The sequence below is a fragment of the Bombus huntii genome, chromosome 1, assembly GCF_024542735.1.
Source record: "Bombus huntii isolate Logan2020A chromosome 1, iyBomHunt1.1, whole genome shotgun sequence".
Lineage (NCBI taxonomy): Eukaryota > Metazoa > Arthropoda > Insecta > Hymenoptera > Apidae > Bombus > Bombus huntii.
Window position 1 is genome coordinate 7006873 of NC_066238.1, and position 25083 is coordinate 7031955.

The 25083-nt window shown below is 37.9% G+C and overlaps 1 protein-coding gene across 4 annotated transcripts in view; it reads right to left on the minus strand.

The window, feature by feature from the left end:
* The window catches only part of LOC126878295 (uncharacterized), a 360193-nt gene extending 335800 nt beyond the window's left edge, over positions 1–24393 (minus strand). For 2 of the 4 annotated variants that reach the window (XM_050640946.1, XM_050640936.1), the window contains exon 1: positions 22980–24267. The gene's annotated coding sequence lies outside the window, so the exon portion shown is untranslated. Of the gene's footprint in view, positions 1–22979 lie in introns of all 4 variants that reach the window. The other 2 variants (XM_050640955.1, XM_050640963.1) reach the window with 2 other exon arrangements.
* Positions 24394–25083: the final 690 nt, after the last annotated feature.

The window sequence follows — 25083 nt, forward strand, 5'->3', positions numbered from 1 at the left end:
CGAAACTTTTTGATATTTCGTTAGTATCGTAATGAGACACGACTGTTATGATCGTATCGATAGAACTTGTTCGGAATTTTGAGTGGCCGTTCGTTTATGGAGAGGACAGGTCCATTCCCTTCTTTAGGAAATTCCGAATTACATGTCCTGCCCGAGTTGCAAACCTAATGACTTCGAGGTCAGGTAAAAAACCCCGGGAAAAGATCAGTAAGAAGAGCACGATAGACAGATGAAACCCAACGACTGGTAGGGAGAATCAGCAACGTGAGACAGTTGTTCATCAACAACAGACTTCGTACCGTGAAATATTTCACTCCCAGCAAGATCCTACTACCGCCGTGTTCATAACATCAGACTTTACTTTTACACAACAAGTGCAAATACAGTGCTAGATTACTCTAACACTCGATCTATTAAACCTCCTCCACCTTGAACGTTAATTCATTCGAGGTACGCGATATCGAGCGATCGGTTTGACCTGACAGGTTGCTCTTTAGTGGAGAATTCGCAACAGAATTGAATACCAATCGGAAGATAAGTCTATGTAGAAGCTACGAGGCGTTTGTTACAAACAATACGCTTATCGTTTATGAAAAATTCGTTCACAGCGTAAGTAATTGCCTGGAACGTAGAATCAAACGAGAAACGACCTCGCTAGATCTTTTGGTTTACCGATATAGCGAATAATTGATAGTTCAAATACCACGATCCTTGCGAAGTCTCCAATACGATATTTTTTCTCATTTTCATACGCGTTTTCGGATCAGTTTGAAATTTTACCAGTGTAATCGCGATAGCTGCGTCTCGTTACGACAATGAAATTCCAAAATCTTGTGTGTAACATGCATTAGGTAAAAGTGTCTTTCTTTCGCAAACGTGTTTTTTACAGCAGCGCACCTTCATACGAACGTGAAACCAAGTGTGTGAAATGTCGCGGTGTTTATCTCAACAGAACAAAATGGACCGTACGTAATTCGACAATTGAAGTGGTCACCACTTCTAAGAAAACTCTACGTCTGACCTTTTTAGTTTTCTCAAGCACTGAAGCCATCGACAGCGTATAGACAACAGACTGGGACGAAGGCAGACCATAGACAGTAAACAGACAACGATGGCTTCGGGGTTTTCAGTTATAGGGTAACAGTGTTAGCGTGCGGATCTGGACCAGCTCAAATTATATTCCTACTTGTACTTACACTTCTGTATTAAAATATATTTTCTACCTTACAATTTATCCACGCGTTTCTCTGTTTATACATCTAATAACCCCAACAAAAACAAAAAACGTTGCGCGTCTATTATTTCCTCGTAAAACGAAAGAAACTTTTCCAACAACCTAATATATTCGCAAAAAGTTTCTCACACGTGTTCAAACGCATTCTCCAGCAGCTTGTACATTTCAAATTTTCATCGGTCGACGACTCGTTCGATAACATGAACGATATACAGGGTGGTTGGTAACTGGTGGTACAAACGGAAAGGGGGTGATTCTATTTTTTTTAATTTTTCCATCGAGACAACGATCTACAGTGAGATCCATTATAACGTGCCGCACGCGTACCGAGCGAAAATTCAAAGTCGATTTTCTCGAAAACAAAGCCTCGAACGACAAATTTTTATTCTATATTTTCGACTTCTTTTTTCGCGTAGAACCACCCCCTTTTCGCTTGTACCACCAGTTACAAACCACCCTGTATATCGGTTGTTGAGAGTAAAATGAGAATATATCTTAATCCTTATAAACGGTAGCGTGTACGTTGCAAGTATTTTAAAATATTAACCGTTCCTGCTACGTTTCATCTGCGTTTGAGCAAATGGGGCAAATTCGCACACGGTTCGAAATACACGTGTAACAAGTACGGTAGACGTCGGTCAGCCGCGCGAATCATGTTTCGCACAGAACTAATGTCGTGAGTACATTTTACGTACTAGTACCTGTTGGAGGACGTGACTGGTAAAAGCCAGGGGGGAAGACGGAAAAAAAGAAAATAAAGCGAGGCCGAGGGCAGAGAATGAGAAAGAGAAAGAGAGAGGGAGAGAAAGATACGAAGAGAAAGGAGGTAGATGGACTAAACGAAGCTAGAGGAAGGTATGTAGCTGTTCTTTGTTTGTGCGAAAGAGAAACCGGTCCGCCAATCTTAGCGCCGTATTGCGAAATTTTGTCCAATCAACGTCGCGCGGCTCTTCCTCCTTTTGCCCGCCAACCCGATTTATTTATTTATTTATTTACGTCGGTGCACAACTAATGATACGTAACAGGGCCACGAATCACCGAATTTTTCCTCCCCATATCGATATCACGAGATTCGTGCGATGATTTCAGAGTGTGCCAAGTTTGATGACATTTTTGGGCATTTTATGAATTTTGTGAGTTGAAAGTAAAGCTTGTGATATTAGGTCCTTTCGTTTTTATAAGGAAACAATGGATGCACTATAATTTATATTATTTTTATTGAAAATTGTAGATCTTTGAAACCGAAATAATGTTATACGAACACTAAATTTATACTTGGGATTAATATTAGAGTAGTAATATATTTATTTTATGGACGATTTCTTATATATTCATCGATACACACTTGCACGCGTCTCATCACTTTCTTCTATACCCGACTGTTAACCGACTGACTAGTTTACATTCATCTGTTTTCGAGACGCTGCGCACACACATACCTCCACACACTGATACCCACATACAAGTATCTCTATTACGCATTTTAACCCAGTCCAGCACAGAAATATACATATCTCAACAATTTTATCGAATGATCCATTTTTGTTCTATCAAAATAAAAATCACAACGTTCGACAGATCAGGTTTCATGTTTGTAGAAAGATGCATCGTTGTAAAAGACGTGTTTGTAAAAGAAAGACACTTTTCGTTCGGGCAACCTAATATACACAGATGAATGGTGTTCGTACGAGAAAACTTCTTTGCATTGGATAATTTGATCGTAAACGCTTTACATTCCGATTTAACGTTTAAAGGATGGTCGAACATAATATTTTCCAGAAAAGATTAATACGAGTACTTTCTATCTGTGTACGGAATGTAGTCAACGTGGCATTTAAACCAGCCAAATAAAATGTAGGAAATAAATAAAAGATAAACTGATAAACTATATAATCAATACTGTCTGCAAAATGCAGGAACATAAAACATCAAAGCGTCAATTTGATAGAAATTGCTTAAGAAACAGACGTTGAAAATATCGCGGATTATGATAATGGCAATATCTGAAAATCAGTCTGCTCAAGTGTAAAAAAGTTATTGATATTTTATCACTGAAACAAAACATATACTTTTTTCGAACAATAAATAGAATACCTATACCTCTGCGTATTTTTTACAAAAACATACAATTCGTCTAAACGTTACGCACGAGCTGCGAATACGACAAGAAAAGCCAAAAACTTGAATCTTCAAACCTCGTTCTATCATAATATACTTTCGTAAGCGCATCGTATTTTCGTTGTTTGAATCGTCGTTCAAACTTATCAGAGGCTAACCAATCTTAACTAGAGACTGAAAGAATTACCCAAACAATGAAAAATCTACGGTAACTTCCGCGAGATTCTTCCCTTACAGATTTCACCTCGATAACGTTTAGAAAGTACCTGTACGTACCTCTGCGTGAAATTCATTAAAATATCCCATAGCTTCGCTTAAAAAAAAAAAAAAAAAGAAAGAAAAAGACAGTAAAAAAAAAAGGTATTACCATTTTGATATCGCGTAAATCGTCGAACGTTTCCGATTTCCATCAATTTTAGGAGTTTCCCAAACGACCTAACATACAAATCGACGGATTTAAAATTGCAAATAATGGGAGTTTTCAGAGCATGTAGAGCGCTTAGATCGTCGGAAGGATACAACACGTGCACGCCGCTTGTTTTATAATACACACTTTCCATTGTTGCAACGCAATATTGCGTTTGAGCGCCGGTTTCCATTTTAATTATTGAACGCCACGCTCAAACACTGTTTGCCCGTGTGAGCACTGGTTCCTGCACAGTCTCTCGCCGTTCCAGTGAAATTCAAAAATACCAACCATGATAAAAGAGAAGCGTGCAACACGTTCGCGCCAACGAGAAACAAACTTCCTGCGAAACGTTCGATCCGCTAGCAATTTTTCTCGTGCGCTTGAATCGCGTTCGAACGTTTCCAAGCGATAGATATTGCTATTATCGCAAGAACGAGCACGGTAAGCTTGTTCGTTCGTCGAAGGAAAGGAAAGCAACGCGATAGCGCGGAATTTCGTCAATGCTTTCGTATACGATACAAAGCAAGAACAAGAATGGACGACGACGTAAGAAAGATAATCCAGGTCGTATATTTTTGATTTTTACAAGGAAACGCTTTTAAAATTTACTTCTACGCTATTAACCCTTAACGAAGGTTGACGCTTCGCGCGTAACTTGCCGCTGGATCGTCGCTTTACTCGCTGCTTGTACGAAAAGCGTCGGGTTCAATATCAAACTGAATTACTTCATACGAAAACATATTATTTTCGCATACAGACATTTCTGAGAATATTCCATCGTTTCCATCATTTTCCATCGTAATCTGTATATCTAAGATTTAATCGTCTATTTGTACGTGGCAAATGTGAGATTTTTTAAATGTTCTTCAAAGTGGTAGAATGATTTTCTGTTACACGTTTTACAAAAGTATATGATCCCAGTTCACGCCACCCGTGAACCTATCGTAATTCGATACAACTTGAGGTTTTTTAGTTTTTAAATCGCCTCCTCCGTGACATACATACGCGCGATACGGTAGAATTACAAAGTTGCATCACGGCTGACATACGCTCGTTAAGGATTAAAAATTGTTTGCAATTAAACACGTATCTTCACTTGTCTTCGAAACGCGTGTCTCAAAGTTATTAACATTTTTGGAAAAATTCGTGGAATGGACTAAATTCTGTAACAGACTAAAATCATTAACGAATTTTACCGAATTTATTTTGTTTGCGTTAGATCATAACGTGTGTTGTTTGTACGATAGTACGCGTCCTGTTAAACATCCTATGTAAGACATCAAATGACAAGTATATTTTTGTTACATTCGTAATATAACCGCTTTCTAGAATTATAAATAAGAATATAGCCCATTCGATCTCTTCCGAATTTTATTCTTTGGAATTTTATTCCAACTAGCAGCACATTTTCCACACTTTGCCATATATAAACAATCCGAAAACTTTTGCACAGAATTTTTCATTTCCAAGCTTGACATAATCACTCTATCATTCTCATATCACAATTCTTTCTTTTTTTTTTTACATACTCTTTTCTTTTTTTTACATACGCTTCAGTATCAGTGACTTACGTATCAAAATAAAATAAAATCGAATACGGTAAGTGTTTTCACTCCTTGGAACACGCACGTGTACATAATGCAGGCGTATAATCTTGGCTACAAAAAAATATCGACACACTGTATTTATTACAGCGATTAGACGTTAATTGATTGCACTGAAATCTGTGTATCTACCAAGTTTCGTATCGTTTACCCTCGTATCGCTAAAAATTCGATACCACGAAAATGGGACACGCAGAGTCCGAAAAACAACGCTTCACCGAAAAATAAGGATACGAGCGAATATTTTTTGCAGCCATCTGTATCTCTACCGCGAAAAAAAAAGCATAACGAAGTTGCAACCACCGCTGACAACCACGACAGGAACTACGTATCGGTGTCGTAACGTGTCTAAAAAACGAACAACGTAGCCGCTGCTCTATGGCGTTGAATTTCTTCTTTGAGAACATTCCTCGGACACTTCGTTGCTTCGTTAAAAAGAGAGCAATCCTATCTATCACTTCTCCGCTGCGAGAGTTTTCCCGCAACATCGCGAAAATAATACGGTAGAAAGCAGAGTCGTAAACGACGGGAGAAAAGTTGTGTGTTCGCGATGGAAAACGCTGTTATTGAAACTTCCACCGTTCGAAATTCCCAGACATACGGACAGAAAATAGTTCACGGATCGATCGCGAATCGAGAACGATAGTTCGCTATTTGCGCCAGGGAAACGAATAATTACGTCGACCTGACGAATAAGAGCAACGAAAAGGTAAACACATCGTGTGTTACGGAATTCGCTTAATATTCAAATAACAGGGAATTTGCCTTGCTGCTACGATCGCACGCGTACATGCGCCCAAACGCGAGAAAATCGTGAAAATTATAGCAGCTGTTACAGCGGCAAGTAAAATCTTCCGATCGCTCGCGACTTTCAGGATAATATCGCGAATCGGTAAATTGATTTTTTTTTTTTTTTTTTGAGATAATAGGATTTGTAGAGGGAGATCTGTCGGAGATTCGAACGAGACTCGTGTACTTGTATATTACTTGCATTCGTTTCGTACCGATCGTGTTTCCTTATCGTTAGAGAATTTTTGGAATTCGAGCAAGAAATCGTAGAAGAATCGCTCAGAATTCGAAAACTTTGTGGGATTTCTCTTCGTAGGATCTCGAACGTCTCGACTTTTCCCTTCGAACTTCCAAGTTTACGGAATTGTTAGAATCTCACAGACTTTCGAACGTTTCGTAGAACGTAAGAATTTAAAAATATTTACGATGTTTGGGTAATTACGCGGACTTTCCACGGACACCCGGTCCTCAAACTCTGTACTAAACCACCATTGTTATTATCGTTAAACGTTCGTCTAACGGTATACGCCTAAGTCTCGAATTTACTTGCTAAATAACTGATTCCACGAACGAAAGAATTTCTTAACAAAAATTGTCATTGATATAAAACGTCAAAAAACGACGAAACTATTTTCCTTCGAGTTAAGAATTAATTTATTTAATTCAAAGTAACGCCTCGTTAACTGCGCGATTGTCGACGATAAGGACAAATATCGTTATATTGTTTTAACGATCGTTTCGGTTTCTTTAACGAATTCAACCTGATTTTGAGTTTTATCGTTTACGATATTCCACCTATTGTTACTATTATTATTATTATACTATCATAAACTTTATATAATAGCACCTAGTATTATTCTCGTCTCACCACCAATATTACTTCGTATGGCGCATTATTTTACACGTAAAGAGGCCCGTAAATAAAATAAAATTAAAATTAATTCTTCTATTTTTATCGCTATTTTTATCCTATTATTATCAGCTACGCTTCAGGATATTCCAATTTGTATTCACCAAACCATTTCTCATCGATACAAAGAAGCGTAGGTCACCTTAACACGCATTTAAAATAGACCATCCTAAACTATCTTGCTTTTATCTGACAATTTCAAACGAGCTAGCTAGCCCCGTGTTTAAACGAAGAAGAGAGAGAGAGAGAGAGAAAAAAAGATGTGAAAATCGATAAGAAAATACAACGACCAGTATAGTTTATTGGTACAGGAATTTTCGCAACAATTTCCCGAGCCCTCTGATCCCAGAAAGGGGACGCAGGTTGGGATGAAAATTCGCAAAAGCGTGGACAGCTCAAAGGCGCGACAGAAATACACCGCGTAGGGCGAAAAAGCCGAGGTCTCGTCTCTTCCAGGCAAGTTGCGCGTGTACGCGTCGAATGATTTTCGTGGCTCGTTAGCCATTCGTCATTAATCGACGGGGTTAATCGGTCCTCCACCCTCGGGCTCCCTTGTTCGCGTATTTCGCCAAGCATCGTGACGCGAGCAACGGTATGGCATTAAAAAATGCAGCCGATTAGGCAGAGAATTGGCGAAAGCTCGTCGTTTCTAAACGCTGTTGCTTCGGCAAAGCGACTGGAACGTCGTGCTCTCGCCTCTGCTCGCCTCGATGTTTCGTCTGGCAAAACCGAGAGGACCGGTTTTTATAACCTTTGGAATACACGCCCGATCCCTGCGTCTCTCGCCACGAATTCCCAGCTGCGCCAAACCGAAATTCAAGTACGTATTCCAGTTACGTCGCATTTCCGATTTATCCGATTGCAACTCGGCGATTACTTGTTCGACTGGCAACTAAGTGATTGCGCATTTTGTCATTAGGCGATATTGGCGAAAGCCGCAATCACTTAGTTGCCAATACAATATTTAACGTAGCCGCGAATTTTTCGATCTTGCTCGTTCAGTAAATTGTCGTTGTCGTAAACGGTGCGCGTTATTAAGTTTGAGCGTTTCAAGTATCGAAAAATGCGTACGTATGCCTACGTATCGCAAGCATTTCGAAACGTCGTGTATCGTTGTTGTTTCGCATTTGCAATTTCGCTGCATAACGTTAGGTAATCTAACCTGATTCTACTTTGACAATTACTCGTTTATCGTCAGCTCCAACTTTTTCGTCATCGCGTGTTGTTATCCGAGCGTTAGCGCTTCGATACTCGAACCGTTTCGAGTATCCAAAGACGTTAAGTAGCCGAAATATTCCAAATCTCTTTTATTTTTCTTTTTGGCTACATCTTGGTTCCTGTGACTTCTCGATTCATCCAATTCTGCATTGAGAATTTACGTGTTTCGTATTAGCTGGACTTTCTACAATTTTATTACCGAAAGCGATATTAACCTACATATCACCGTTAGAGTGTTGTCACGCCTAAATGTAAGAAATTTCCTGAATACTCTGAAACGCTAAATATTCGCGATTTGCCTGATCTTCGCTGGAATATTATTCATTTGTCACGAGCTTGAATTTTTTGGCACTGACTGCTCTATGTAAACGATATGATTGTCCACGTTGTTATTCGAATGTCAGGATCTAATATTTGAAACGTTTCAAATATTTACAAATATTAGATATCCCAGGCGTTTCGGAATGTCCAGGTTCATTATACGAACGATTCGTATACCTGATTTTGGCTTGAAAAAAATTGACGTATTTAGCATTAACTGGACTTTCTCAATCTTTATCGCTGAGGGCGATACGAGTCATATTCATCGATAGAGTATTAGCATCGATTGATTATAGCAATCGTTTAACCGCGAGTTTATATTTATCCAGTGTGGATAGTGGAGGATGAGTGATACTCGATAATTTGAACAATGACGGGGATGTTTGAACCTCTATAACTGGAATTTTGTTTGTTTAGTTGAGGGTAAAGAAAGGAATTATAGTTGATTATAGCTTCTCTGCCTCGATTCGGAAACTAGGATCTGATAATCGCTACAAATATCTCAAATATTTCAAATCTTATCAACGAAGTAACATTTTATATATTTGTTACGTACAATACGAACTTTGTTCGTTCGATTAACTATAAAAATTGAAACCGTGGTAAATTAACGATAACGAAAATTCAAGCGTTTCTTTACCTTCTAATATCTTGTTTCGTCAATCGAACCAGTAGAAATTCAAAATTTCTTTACTATTGGGTTGGCAACTAAGTGATTGCGGATTTTGTCATTAGGTGATATTGACAAAATCCGCGATCACTTAGTTGCCAATCCAATGGATTCTCCAGCTAAGTGTGAACGGAGTACTTTTTCGCTAGACTGAACTGTGATAAGTTATAGTAATTTTTTTGCACGAGATTAAACGATTCAAGGGCGTTATTTTTTAGTATTAATTATTTATTATAAACATTGAAATTTACAATAAACTAGAATTTGGGTAATAAACTAGAAAACTAAATTTAGTGAAAAATTTCAAAACAATTATCGACACATAATCCGATATCGCATTTTCTGCATTCGTATCGCGTGTCGCTCCTTCTCTTATTTTTCACACAAACAACACATTTTCCTCTCGATAATTGTGTTGTGCCGGCACGATTAGGGCATTTTGATGGAAAATGCCTATCAATTAAGCGAAATGGTAAATCCTCGGACTTTCTCTTTCCTCCTCCTAACATGCTTCTACGTTGGAAATATTTTCGTAAAATGTCTCTTATCGACGCTAAATGAAATTCACTAAATTTTTGTTTCGAAGCAGTAGATTTTTGATATAAAATATATGCATTATACAGGGTGGTTTGTAACTGGTGGTACAAGCGAAAAGGGGGTGATTCTACGCGAAAAAAGAAGTCGAAAAAATAGAAAGAAAAAAATTTTTTTTTTTAATTTTTCCATCGAGTCGAAAATTCAAAGTCGATTTTCTCGAAAACAAAGCCTCGAACGACAAATTTTTATTCTATATTTTCGACTTCTTTTTTCGCGTAGAATCACCTCCTTTCCGCTTGTACCGCCAGTTACCAACCACCCTGTATATAAGGAATGCTCACACAAACGTAATGGTATTTCTTCTGCGTAGGTGTTCGGAAAAATTGACAAACGCATATATGCGTCCATAGCACTCTAAGGGTTAAACGATATTTTCGTTCTTTTTCTTTACGCGTTAAAAGTGATACTTGCAGTTACTCGCGAACTTACGTCTTCTGGAAATCGAATGCGTTAGAAATCCCTGTCATCCAACGTGTCATCGGACGATCGTGATTTTAAATAATTATTAACTATCGATAGCTTAAATAACGTGGCGCGATAATCGTCTAATTCGATTTTACCAATAGTTTGAACGGAAAGGAAAAAGAAGCGCGCACATATGCTTCTTACGTAAGGACGATACAGCTTCTCTATTCACATCTCACGTACAATCTTAAACGTGACTATATGTTTCTGTACAACACCTGTCGACTACAAACGTAATGCATGCTTTCAACGAAACATGGAACACGAAACTGCACAAGAAAAAACGATGAAAATGGCACTTTCGTTAGCAGGAATCTAAAACTGCGGAAAAATCGATCCACTGTTCGCTATCTTCCAACCGTCATAATATCCTGTATTTCAGACTATATAGCTTCCCTAAGACAGCTAATATTAGGTTGTGTCGTGTAATAATTTCGTACACGCGTAATTGTATACCTAATATGTAATCGCGTATTGTGTAATAGATTCGTTCGCTTCTCGATGTTACATCCTTAAAGAATGTGAAAATATACGTGTAGTATCGTGGACGAAAGACCTAAGAAATATCGGGCGAACTATGAACAATGTCGCGAGAGCCGAGGCGCCGTCGGGCCCATCAATGTGTCATCGGTCTTTTCAAGTGCATAGTTTCGTGGAAAAGACCTACGTGACCCTGGCCACGAGCGCCTGCAGAACACGTGTGCGGTGGGCCTAGGAAAAAGGCAACAGAATGCGGCAACGGCCAGAGAGTTAGTCGAAAAGCAGAGAGTGCGAGTCGAGGAGCAGAGTGCGAGCTGAGCGGAGACAGAGGTTGCGAGTGGCGTTGCCGAGAGAGTGTGGATTGCGCTGTTTTCTGTGCGTTTGGCGTGAATAGTTCAGGTTGAACAACAATCGTCTTTTTCTGTCTGATTAACATCTCTATTGTCCACTCTTTGTAAACACATTATATCACGATATTACATATTTTTGGGGGCTCGTCCGGGATTGGACAAGACAGAAAACGAAACGGTTTAACAGAGCTATTCGAGCTAGTTGTGAATTTACCGGTACGCGGTGCGGTAAAAGACGATATCGTTGACGGTTTAAGTTTGTGTAGTGTGAAAAATGGCAAACGTCGGGGACGAGCGATTGTCGGGTGAAGAGGGTTCGACGCTGGAGGAGCTGAGGAGTAAGCTCGCGCGAATGAACCTCCCTATATCGGGTGCGAGGTCAGTGCTGATTGCAAGGCTGAATCGGACGTGTAGGGCTGGACAATCGTGTCCTAAGGGATCGACGGGCGGTGAAGAGCTAACCGGTCAACGAGATCTAGGAAACGTACAGAGAGCTGAGCGTGATTGTAACGAAGATGAAGATGTTGAGAAAATGAATACGAAGGAGTTGAAGGAGCGCCTCGCTAGTTTGGGTTTAAAAACGACGGGAGGAAAAGTAGAATTACGCGCACGGCTACAAGCGGCCATGGATGGTAACGACATATCGTCGGAAGAAGAAAGCGACGACGAAAGTGAGGATGAAGATGACAAGAAAAACGCAAGAGGATACAAGAGAGATACGCGAAGGGTGTATCAGGACCGTGATGAATATTGTCGAAGGGCATGTGTTGGTTCGACACTGAGTTTTAGAGACGTCGAAGATGCATTAGAGTCGTTTAGTGGCAACAGAGGTGAAAATGTCGAACGATGGTTCGAGTCGTTCGAGGAAGTCGCTGATACGTGCATGTGGTCGGATGGGCAGAAGGCAGTCTACGCCAGGAAGCTGCTGAAGGGATCAGCGAAAATATTCGCGAGCTTCGAGTGTCATGCCAGGACTTGGCATGAGTCGAAGAGGGGGCTAGTGAAAGAATTTTCGAGGAAAGTCAACAGTAGGCAAGTTCATCAGAAACTTGAAGAAACGAAAAAGGAGAGTGATGAAGCATGTTTGGCTTACATGTACCGCATGCTCGAAATAGCCAGCCATGTGGACATGGAGGAGGAAGCAAAGGTGGAATACATAGTGGATGGAATAATAGACGACGAGAACAATAAGGCTGTATTGTACGGCGCTACGTCAATCAAAGAGTTGAGGAAGAGGTTAGTGATGTACGAAGAGCAGAAGAGTCGCAGAGCAAAGTCGATCGTGAAGCCGGCTAAAACCCAGAAGAACGGGAAGCCCAGTCAATTTGTAGACGCAATGAAGAAAAGAAGATGCTCCATTTGCGGTAGTGAGGATCATCTAAGTGTTAAGTGTCCGGAGAGGGGAGAAGGTGTTAGGTGTTCCGAGTGCAGCGGATTTGGACATATTGCAGCGAAGTGTACGGCACGACCGAAAGAGACTTGCGTAGTGTCAAGATCCGAAAAAGGGAAGTATGTGAAAGAAGTGGCGATAGATGATTGTAGGTTTGTGGCACTAGTGGATACAGGTAGTGACTTTACGTTCATACGAGCGGATGAGTATGCGAGGTTAGGATCACCACCTCTGGGAAACTGCAAACTTAGGTTTGATGGTTTTGGTTCCGCTGGCAATAGTACCTGGGGCGAGTTTACAAGGGTAATGACGGTCGATGGGTACGACTTTACTGTCACCCTGCATGTTGTCTCCAATAAGGTAATGACAAGACACAGTCTACTCTTAGGTACCGATTTTTTAGACCAGGTAGAGTTGCGAGTCAAACGGGGCGAGGTGACATTTTTACGACTCGACGATCAGACCGACGGTCACGAGGACGCGCCGGATGTACTGAGGGTAAACGCGATAGAACAATCCGACGAGATCGACTTGTCGCATGTACGAGAACCTCATTACCGTGAAGCCATTCGGGATATTATTAAAGGGTATAGGCCGGAGAAGAAGAGAGACGTCGGGATAACCGCGAAAATAGTTCTGAAAAGCGACAAACCGGTAGCGCGAAGACCGCGAAGACTGGCGCCGTCGGAAAGAAGGGAAGTAGATGATCTGATGGAAGCGTGGACAAACGAGGGTGTCATCAAATCGTCAGACTCGGAGTATGCGAGTCCGATAGGTGTAGTTAGAAAGAAAGATTTGTGTGTGCGTGCGGCTAGATGGGCCTTGTTACCAGGCGAGTTTAAGTATCAGGTGTGTCATCGGCCGGGGAAAAGTATGCAGCATGTAGATGCTCCGAGTAGGAACCCCCTGCCGAGCACTATGTATGTAACGGAGAGTGAAGACGGGCTGATTGCACGGTTGAGAAGGGCACAGAACAAGGACATTGAAGTCCGTAGGATTTTGGACGCCGCAACGTGCGGTCAGGCCGATGGACAGGTAGTAAGAAGCAATATTTTGTATAAGGAGTGTAAAGACGATGTGCTAATAGTAGTATCGAAGGCGATGCGGGCTCAAGTAGTCAGGCAAGCGCACGAGCGTGGGCATTTTGAGGTTACCAAAACAGAAGTTATGGTTAAGAAGGACTTCGGGTTCAAGGGGTTACGCGAAAAGGTCGAACACGTGGTATCCAACTGCCTTGACTGTAGCCTAACCGAACGAAACATAGGTAAGCTAGAAGGGAACCTGCGAAATTACAAGAAAAGAAGAAAGCGTGCGAAGCAGTACCGAAGGAAGGACCCGCACACACCTCGATTTTATGAAACCTTGGGTCCTAAACGCCGAAAGTGACGCATCTGATGACAGCGAAATAGAAGACAACATCTGAGGGCAGATGTTATTGCAGGATGGCCGAATGTAGTATCGTGGACGAAAGACCTAAGAAATATCGGGCGAACTATGAACAATGTCGCGAGAGCCGAGGCGCCGTCGGGCCCATCAATGTGTCATCGGTCTTTTCAAGTGCATAGTTTCGTGGAAAAGACCTACGTGACCCTGGCCACGAGCGCCTGCAGAACACGTGTGCGGTGGGCCTAGGAAAAAGGCAACAGAATGCGGCAACGGCCAGAGAGTTAGTCGAAAAGCAGAGAGTGCGAGTCGAGGAGCAGAGTGCGAGCTGAGCGGAGACAGAGGTTGCGAGTGGCGTTGCCGAGAGAGTGTGGATTGCGCTGTTTTCTGTGCGTTTGGCGTGAATAGTTCAGGTTGAACAACAATCGTCTTTTTCTGTCTGATTAACATCTCTATTGTCCACTCTTTGTAAACACATTATATCACGATATTACATACGTATTGCGATTTTTTGACAAAAGATCGACAGCTTTGCAGCGGTGGAGTAAAAGTTAACCAATGCAATGGATAATGAAAGAAAATAACGCGCACATAGTCGACGACATATTTTATTGCATTGGCAACTAAGTGATTACGGACTTTGCCATTAGGTGGTAATGACAAAATCCGCAGTCACTTAGTTGCCAACCCAATACACCAAGATTTTATATAAAGGTAACGTTCTTTGATAATCTTTTAAAGAACTTGCCATACGATCCGATATTTTAAAATTATTATTGGCACGTACGTTGATTAAAACGTTTGTCGTGTGTAACTCGTTGCACCGTTTTAGCAATGTTGGAAATAAGCAAGTTGTTATTTTGTTCTCTTTTCGTCAATGGAAAGTGGTAAAGAATATAAATAACTTTGAATTGTAAGAAAAATTCATTGCCAAAGGGTACACTTACTTGGTTAAAATCAAAAAAGTTTCTGGCGTGCAAGGGATCTAATACCTGGTTCATGCTCTATACAAGAAGATGATTTACAATTACTCTGATTCACTCTGCTACCATACTAATCTATTTTTCTAAATTTTTCTAAATATTTTTCTAAATTCTAATTTATTTTTTGTTCATATTTATTTATATTTATTTTATTTTTTATTTTATTTATTTTATAATTACTATATTATATTTTCTATATTTTCCAATACATAGCTGGAAAATGTGGAACTTTCAATGTTACTATTATTTCGATTGCTGTCGCTACAAACATCATAGTATACTACGATATAGCATAAGCGAACAAAGACTTGAATAATTAAAAATTGAAGAAGATTCAACGAATAATTGAAGACTGTGATACCTCGAAGAAGAACGTAAAACTCGAAACTCGGCCATGATCACGGTTAAAAAAAGATCGTAACAATGAGAAATACTGAACTCGTTTGAAAAAGTAATTGATATCTCTAATTTCCTGAATAATAACGTAAAACGCCAAGCTCGAAGAACTTTGACCCCTGCATATTGCAGCAACGATACTCGTCGTACCTTTTAACTGACTAGAATAGAAAGAGAAAGCGAGATTGACGTAAAAAAAAAAAAAAGATAACTAAAAATGAATTTTCTCGGAATTATCACTTTCACTTTAGCGGCGTACAAATAGTGCAACAATTGGAAATGCTAGCACGTCGCGTATACGCTCCGGATACTCCTCTGCTCGATTCAAACGACAAAGGTGAATAAACGTTTATCTCGTAATCAGTTGGTTACTTGAATCTACAAGAAGATTTCACGAAGCCTTCTGTTACAATAAAATAATATGTTCGTAATAAAATAATCACGTTCGATACGAAGAACAAAATTATTGAGAAATATATGTAATATTTTTGAAAGGAAGATGAGTTTCCAGATTTTTCAATCAATTACATTGAAAAATTGTCAAGTTTTCAAAGTTTGTAAGAGAAGAATGTGCTGAAAACGAGGCATGAGCGATGAAGGGACAAGGTGGTTTTCACTTTCCTTCTCTTTGCCGCTGTATTATTACTTTACTTCTTGTCTATCTTTTAACAAAGCTAAAGTTACGTAACAGTCGGCGAACCAGCCACCGTAATTATTTAAAATCCTAGCTTGGATCACGTTTCAAATTGCGATACCGCAATGCTCGACCTAATGCTGCACAGAAAATCCGATACTAGATCAGAATTTTAGTAGCAGATGGTTTGACAATCCCAAACATCGCAGTCATATTTATACCGGCATGATTAATTGCGATCGAAACAAAGGGAAGATATACGACTTGTAAAATATCGTGTCTTCGCGCTAGCATCGCGTATTTTATTACGAAGAATTTTAAACGGCCAGATTCAATGGTCGTCGATTCATCGTAACGGATCGATATTTCTCTAAAATTCCTTTCTTCTGCTAAAAAAAAAAAAAAAAAAAAAAAAAAAAAAAAAAAAAAAAAAACATCAAGCTTCAAGGAGGAGACCAAGCAAATATTAGGTATACAGATAATATTCTGTACTTAAATGGTCAATATTATTTTGAAGCGAAGTTTACCTTTAAATAGACGACTTTAACAAAGTAACGATTGTCTACAATGCGTCACAGAGTGTGCATTGTGCATACTTCGTACATTGGCCTTCGAGCCAGCCGAGAAAAAAACTGAATCTTTATTATTTTCTATACGCTCCTTGTTTTTCTCGTTCGATATATAGTCGTTATTTATTAACGGTCTTATTACAACTTTGATTACAAGGCGATGAATCCAAAAGGGAGATCTTAAAAAATAAAAAAAAAAAAAAGATCGTTGTCAGAAGTTTCAGCGTATCGTGTCCTCTTTGGAAAATCATCGAAAAAACAAATGCGTTTTTAATATCAACAACTGTAAATTGCAGATATTTATAGACAATTTCATATTTTCGTGAATGGGATTAATGACAATGAAATATCCGAAGACGCGTTATATTTTGAACAATTTACGTATTTTCGTGTATCACCAGTGTTCTATGCAACTTTCGCATCTTTGAAATTTCCCAATAAATACATAAAAAAAAACATGTCAAGTATATTAATAGCCAAGACAATGGACTGACCGAGAAAGGATTGATCTAGGTAATTATCGGGCAAAGGGGCTCAGGAAGAGGCAGAGAACGGATGGAAAAACGAGAGTATGTCAATGAAGAGTTTCTCGTTTCGTCGGGTAACGAGAAGCGGTGTGTCGTCGTTCCAACAATTATTTCAACTACGATCGTTTTACGCTTGAAAAGCTGCCTAAATCGATCGGAATAAGCACCAGGGATTCGTAGGCAGCAAGATGAACGACGTTCGTCTGCCCATAACGCAAAATATTTCGGCCGTTCGTTTTGGCATCGAAGCGTCCAAACCGACGGCAGTTTCCATCGAATAAAATAGCTGGATACTGTCGGTTATTTATTGTCTGTTATACTTGAGTAAAATAAAGACAACAAGCTGTACAACAGCTCGTACGAACGCTTGTGCAAATTTATAAATATATTACCTATATGTCTTTATACAAAACACTTAAAAATTTCATTAGTTGTTCTAACGAATATCTTACCGATATTGCCGGATAGAGTTTGAAATAAATCTGAAACTGTATATGCAAGCTACAAAATATTTAGTGCAAGTACGTATCAATTATTTGTTACATTGACAAACCTGGATGTTCAGTGACGTTATACAGGGTGGTTGGTAATGGTGGTACAAGCGGAAAGGGGGTGATTCAAGGGGTGAAAAAGTCGAAAATATAAAATAAAATTTTTTTTTTTAATTTTTCCATCGAGACAACGATCTACAGTGAGATCCGTTATAACGAGACGCGATACGCGTGCACGCGTACCGAGCGAAAATTCAAAGTCGATTTTCTCGAAAACAAAGCCTCGAACGAAAAATTTGTATTCTATATTTTCGACTTCTTTTTTCGCCTAGAATCACCCCCTTTCCGCTTGTACCACCAGTTACCAGTCACCCTGTATTTTTAGCGCTTATGTATTTAAAATGACTATTCATTTGGTATATTAATCTTTTTACTAAATATACGTTTATAACAAGTATCTGTTTATAACTAATTATATTCGTTCGAAATTAGTCCTGAATTTTATAAATATAATCACAACAGTCGTATCTGGTTGGTATTAACAAAATTTGAAAAAAAAAAAAAAATAATTGTATTTATCGAACACGATATCTACGTGGAAGTTTCCTATGATATTGTAGGTATCCGAATACTTTCGTGTGCTATTGTACATCGTTCGTTTGATCGTGGTTTATGTACAATTTGCTGTTTACGTTCCCGCGTTCCCAATGCTTTTATCAGGGAAATACAGAAACAAATTTTTCAACCGTTTTAAGTTACTTTTCTGCTCGAGTTTAATTGGAAAAATAAATTTGCCTTTCTTTAAACTTCGCGTTTTGTTTCCCCGTTTTCACCAGTTTATTCGGATTTTTCGTTAATTAAAGGTAACCGCTACTACGCTCCAATCTATTTTATTCGGAAACGTGCTCTTTGCACCAGGACCCTGTTTTACAAAATAATTTACCAATTGATGCAAGTGACGTTAGTAAATGGACAACTTACAATTTGTAAACTTCGTATCGCGGTTTTGTCATTCTCCGTTTAATAGGATAATCAGATAATCTATAATTTGTAAGATTTACTTGTAAAATGTCGTTTGTTTCGTAACTTGTATTTCGTGATTTGTAAAATTTCGGTAATTATGTTTAGGTAATTGTATTTATAAACAATCCTGTATGTAGAGAAGATATGGGATTGCGCGTGTTTAAAATCGGCAGCACACGGTTAAAAATAAATATAGAAATTCTAACTAGAATGGGAAAGAGAAATTACGGTAATTTGTGACATTTAGTGAACACGAAGAAATAAACGACAGTCAGCTTGAAATAGATAAAGCTAAGAGGGTTAAAGTACTCTAAATAAGAAAGTAATCAAGATGAAAATGCACAAACAGGATAAAATTTCATTCTATTCGTGTTATTTTTCTTCCCAAATTTGTACAAAGAAGATAGCAGAAGGAAAGTTTTGAAACTAAAGGTTGACTCTAAATGACTCTTTCCATGTATGATTCTTAGTTGTTTGTAATTTATTTCCGTAACTTATGACGATGATAATTATAAATAATTACAACCTATATACCGTTAATAAATATTAGAATTTTATAACACGTGCCGAAAGAACAAATTCAAAAATCTAACTTCTATTTAATACGCAAAATACAATCGATTTTTTCTACCTCTAATATTCATTTTCGTATTTTTTACTGCACTCGTGTTAGTCGATTGAATATTAATTTTAAATATGAGATTACCATGTGTTTAAACTTAAACTATCAAAAATTGTTCTTTGTGCTTTAGTCCTTCTCCTTAGTTCTGTTTTTCTCGTAACTGAAGAGGACGCTGCAACAAAGAAGCTTCATTCTCCAGTAATTTGCATGAACCAACAAAATCGACCAAAATCAAACGACTTTCCCAAATGTGTTGTAAATTCGTAGTCAAATAATATTCGTAGTAAGAAACTTTTGCATATCTCCATACTACTCCTTTGTCTTCGATTATAATTATGTATTTGTATACGACTATCACGTACTCTTACTCAATATATAACTTTGCAAATAAGTAATTTCACAATCTACTTCATGGAAGTTCTAAAGGGAAAATATGAAAGAAAAAATAACGGAGAATTTAAAATTCCTAACTATCTATTCCAAAATACGGATTTAGAGAAAACAAATGTAAGTCTACAGTTCCCCAATCTGAGCTACTCACATACCTATATATAGTAGCTAGTCCCGTTTTATGGAACCACGTGTTCGTTTGTATACCTCTGCGAAGCACGAGTGACAAAACGCATTTACGAGAAAGGTCAGTAAAGGCTGAACCTGAAAAAAGAAAGTTTCAGAAATCTGACCTGCGAGACGGGACCGCGTGTACCACGAAGAGGCAAGCTATGTACATATATATAAAAAAATTCAGTACACGAGACACCGTTTACTTATTGTAGAATTATAAATTCGATTAATCAATAAAACGCGTGAAAAGTAACAGGAAATGCTAATATTATAAATACTCGAACAAATATAATTTTCCTAATTCTTCTCATAAGCGGTAGATTATCAGTTTTTGTTTATAAAAGGTGTTCGTTTCGACTGCAGTGTCTCTCTCTCTTTCTGTTTTTCCATACTGTCATCGATAGTGTAAACAAAACTAATCTATAGAAAAAATACATTCCGAAGATTTGCATTAGTATCAACACGCGGAATTCTCAATATTGTTGAATATTTTATAATACTATACGGCGCGTAAATAAGTACTTACATACATATGTACAGATACCGAACTTATAGGTTAGGAAACTAAATATCTCTGCGACGATTGGTCTTTAGATACGTGCTTATTATACATATCCATTGAGACTCTTCGATTAGTTTTCTTTTATTTTATTTCTATTCGCTAGTCGATTGTTTACTTCCACTATGCCAAACATTCTATATATAGTGACTCAGGAAAGTATTTAAACATTTACAGAAACACTTTATCAATATATTATGTGCATTATACAAAACATTTTGAAATTTCATTACTACCGCATCGAGATAGTACTGGTTATATTGATAATGTTCGAAATAAATCTGAAAATGTATATACATTGTACATAGAAGCTGCAAAATATTTAATGCAAGATATCTTTTTCGCAGAGATCACGGAAATCAATTATTCATTATATTAATGAGGTTCAATACTTAAAGGTACTATTTTAAAGACTTACTATATGTTTGCAGTAAATATCTTGTAACTTCTATATATATTTTCGAATCGGTTCCAAGTTTTATAATACCAATATAGTCGTGGCAGTTGCACCTCGTTATGATGTTAATTTTTAAAATTTTCATAATGTTAGATTTTAAAATAAATAATATAAATAAAATAAAACATATATAAACAAAACAATATCTACATAAAAACTTTCTATGGCAAATTTACGAAAACTTTTGTGAACCATTATATTATATCGCGAGCTCTTCAGAAAGTAAAGTGATGTTACAAACCCCGTTCTTTGAATTTTCTATTATTTATGTCATCTTGAACTTATGAAAGTAAGTCATTTGTTTCCTGAAAATATTCATCATATACTTATGTAATGAAGTTAAGAAATTAATAAAAACGAAAACTGAACAGTTTAGTTTCTGAAAACCTTATATAAATTTTTCTATAGCATGGAATCCCATGAAAGAATCCTGCGAACTTTTAACTCAAAGGACACCTCCTGGAGATTAACGAAACTAAACAGCTTACAACTTAGGTGTAACAGAATTACACGAACACGCAACGTCGCTAAACGATAAAGTCACCTAACCTATCTAACAGTGGATGCATTCGAAACATCGTACAAAAAGCGTTCTTCTTCGATAAAAATTCGCCGCTACCGATAATGCGACCGATCGTTAAATCATACCGACAGAAAAATACGCGACACGACGTAGAATGTCGGTAAACGTATGGAAAAATGCGAAAGAAATCGATGGTCGATACATCGAGACGTCGTTCGCTCGAAGATTATAATAGTACGTATTTCTCCGCGAAGAAAGCAATGACCGATTTCACCGAGATAGCGGAGAACGACTGTTTTCGCTAGATACTGTGCTCCGATCGATCTTCCGTGTTTGTGTGTTTACCTAGAAGTTTCAAGCGAAAGAAATTTCGTACAAACTTTTATCGTTATCAAGAACAGGACAAGAAACTTGCATATGTATGTCTTACGTGCATATTTTGAGTAATATATATATGAAAATCGAATCGAATCGAATCGAATCGAATCGAATCGAACACAGTGATCTCACTTTTCGATTTTTATCATAATACATATATCGACTGATCGAGATTCGATTTTATGGTTTCCCGATTAGCAGAGGTTTCATTATGTGATACATTAAAAATGGTACCTACTGTTGTTGTTATCTGAATAATACCTGCGGATTTTCCAATTCTTTTTTAATTACACAATTGCGATTTTAAAATACACAAGTTGTCCTTTGATCCATATACTGACAACTATTATCGCATTTCATTATTCAACTTCTATTCCGAATAAGTCGAACTTCTATATGAACAGTTAATTGCTATTATACATTTTGCAACTAATTTCTATTATAATGTATTATTGCCACTATTTTTAAAAAAATAATTTAACTTAACAAATATGTCTCATACTGAAAATATTGTCTTTATTTTTACCGGCGAATGGTTCCTGTCGAACAATTAAAAATAAACTGTACGTGAAAAATGATATACGTCACACTATACGATTAGCTTAAGTGACGGTGTTCTGTGTATCAGTAGAAGACATCCCATTCAAAATTCATAAGCAAATACCGTTTTTGTAACTCCTTCAAAACTCTCGATTTATACGAGCCACCCGATTTTGATTATTCTAAGCAATAAATATTTTGTAATATCTAATATACTATTATATATCAGTTTTTATACACCTAAGATTACATCTTAGAAGTTATATTTCGAATTTAGATACCATTGACAACATTAATGTTAAAAATAAGCTAATAAATATTTAGATGTACAATTATCATAAAATTTTATCACATTTTGATTTCAACTATTTCTAAACGCCTTAAAATTCTATAATATTCCATATAATCCCTCTGTAATTTTCTATAACATTCTATATCTATAATAGAATATGTTGAATTTTCATTAACGACGGTTTACCATAAAATGGCGCGAAAACGAAATATCATATAACCTACACCTTGAGATTAGATATGTATTTTGTGAAGCAAGAAATTCATAAAAAACCCGCCAAAAATTTAAATCCCATCAGCACGCAATGATCTTACATAGTTTCTCGAAGCATCAAGTTAGTTTCGATAGAAACTTTGATTGAACTTTTCCGAAGTGAAGAATTTTAAATCATAAACGCAATTTCGTGATTGAGAGCACGACAAAACGGAAACAAGTACAACCGCGTTGAACTCGTCGTGGTGAAAGTTTCGTAACAATACTTACCTGCGATTAAGCAGAACTCCACTGTGACGACTATACGAACGCTCCGTAAAGACAGGTTCTGGTCATCCTGGAGAGATGTCTCCAAGAAAAAAACGTATCCGTTCAAAAAATCATGCTTCTTCAAAAACACCAAGTCGTAATAACGGAGCCGTCGGAAGTCGTTACTCCTGTTATGATTCTTATTCCGATTCGAACACACCACCGTAATTCACTCGTTTGTTCACTATTCACTGCGCGACATCGAGTTTCACTTATAGATACGCAACAAGCAAAACAACAAAATCAGTAAACAAAGTTCGTATAACTTCCGCACATTCACTCCAAAACAAAGAACATGGCTCTCGCGATCTCTCTCGAACACCCGAAATCGTTGGAAACAGCCAATAACAAGAATGTCCGTTTTCACGTATCAAATATCTCTTAATCGATCCGCAACGATAAAAACTTAATACGTTCGAAAACCGAACCGAGCGAGATGAAGTAATAAACATAGGACAAATCAGGTAAATATTTATGGAGATGGATCTTCGTTTGGCATTGTCGTCCTTCTGTCGAAAGAAGGTATTGGGATTACGAACCACGAAAAGCTACATTTTCAACGAATATCTCGAAATATTTAGCGAATAAGAATTCTTACAGTTCTTTGAAATTCCTCAGTTCGTATCGAAGCAAGGTACTCATTTCGGCACTATTAACGTTTTCTCGAACTTCGCTTGCATAAAGACCGCGAAGATATCGATAAGAACATGGACAATTCGATACAGACATTCGATTAGTAAATTCGAATTGGAGAAGAGTCGCAACTCGCAACACAACGATAGTCGAAACGGAATCCGGTGACTTATACGCTTCGGTTATATTCCCTTTAATGCGGGCGCCGGCCGGCTTAAAGCTGTGCAACCTAACAAACCTAGCGGCTCTCCTTGCATTCGATCGGTAGCTCGAGAATTTTTTAAACACACGCAACGATCCACTTGATATCCGATCAACGTACGAATCGCTTTTTCCAAACGTTCAACAAGCTTGCATTTTTATTAAACGAAGTTTTGTCGTCACGTTCACAGGTTTGTTCGGTCACGCACTGAGAAAATTTACATTGCTTGATATTTCCGTATAAGTGGAATGACGTATAACTCGTTTCAAAATATCACGTATACATATGTCAAGATTCAATCGACGGACAAGTAATCTCCTTCGTTTCCGGTAAAAGGAGATCTACCCGTAACGCGGCGCATTATAACGTACTCACCATCGAGCGGTTGAATTGTGACTGCAGCTAGCTGGGTTCGATGCCGTCTCCCCCACTACCATGCTTAACAGCTAACTGGCGAAACGCCTAGAAGGGTAGTGGACGTTTCGAAAGTTACGCCCATTGCCACGCCCTCCGCTCTGTTCACACCTCCTTTGGTCGCGCCTCTTTTTTTCGGGACTTCACAAGGACTCCCTTAGTCCCCTAAAGTGCGTTCGGACAACTTGAATATTCTCGCGCGCTTTTTTTGAAGTAGGTACAACCTGATCAAAGAAAATTATATGCAATATTACGTTGAGTATTTAAGAGAACAACTGTAAATGAAATAAGAATGAAAAAGGTAAATTAAAATTGCAAAAGTATGTGAAATATTTGAACAAATAAATGTAACTTGAATTACGATGGAATATAATTTACGAAATGAAAAATACCTAAATGTTCGAATGAATAATCTTTTATCAACTTTGGATGTGAATGCAGCAAACAAATATGTACAGATAAATTCTGTCTGCGATAAACACGTATGCTATATGTTCGAACGCTCTTTTTGATTTCTCCTTGACGTTGTATTTCTCAGATTAAAGGATGTGAATTGAACGCTTGTTTATATACGAATTTGGATTAAACGTATCGAAATATAGGAATGATCAAAATATTATCGTACTTCGTAATATTAAACATGGAAAGTTAATACTTTAGAAAATTGTATGATTCTTTTTCCTTGGAAAATTACAATATGCCTCTCGTATATCAGGAAATAATGCGATGAAAGCAATAAAATAAGGAATTTAATATATAATATAACTGAGTATATAATTAGGTATGTATCAACTAAATATTGGTAACTTTCTTTCA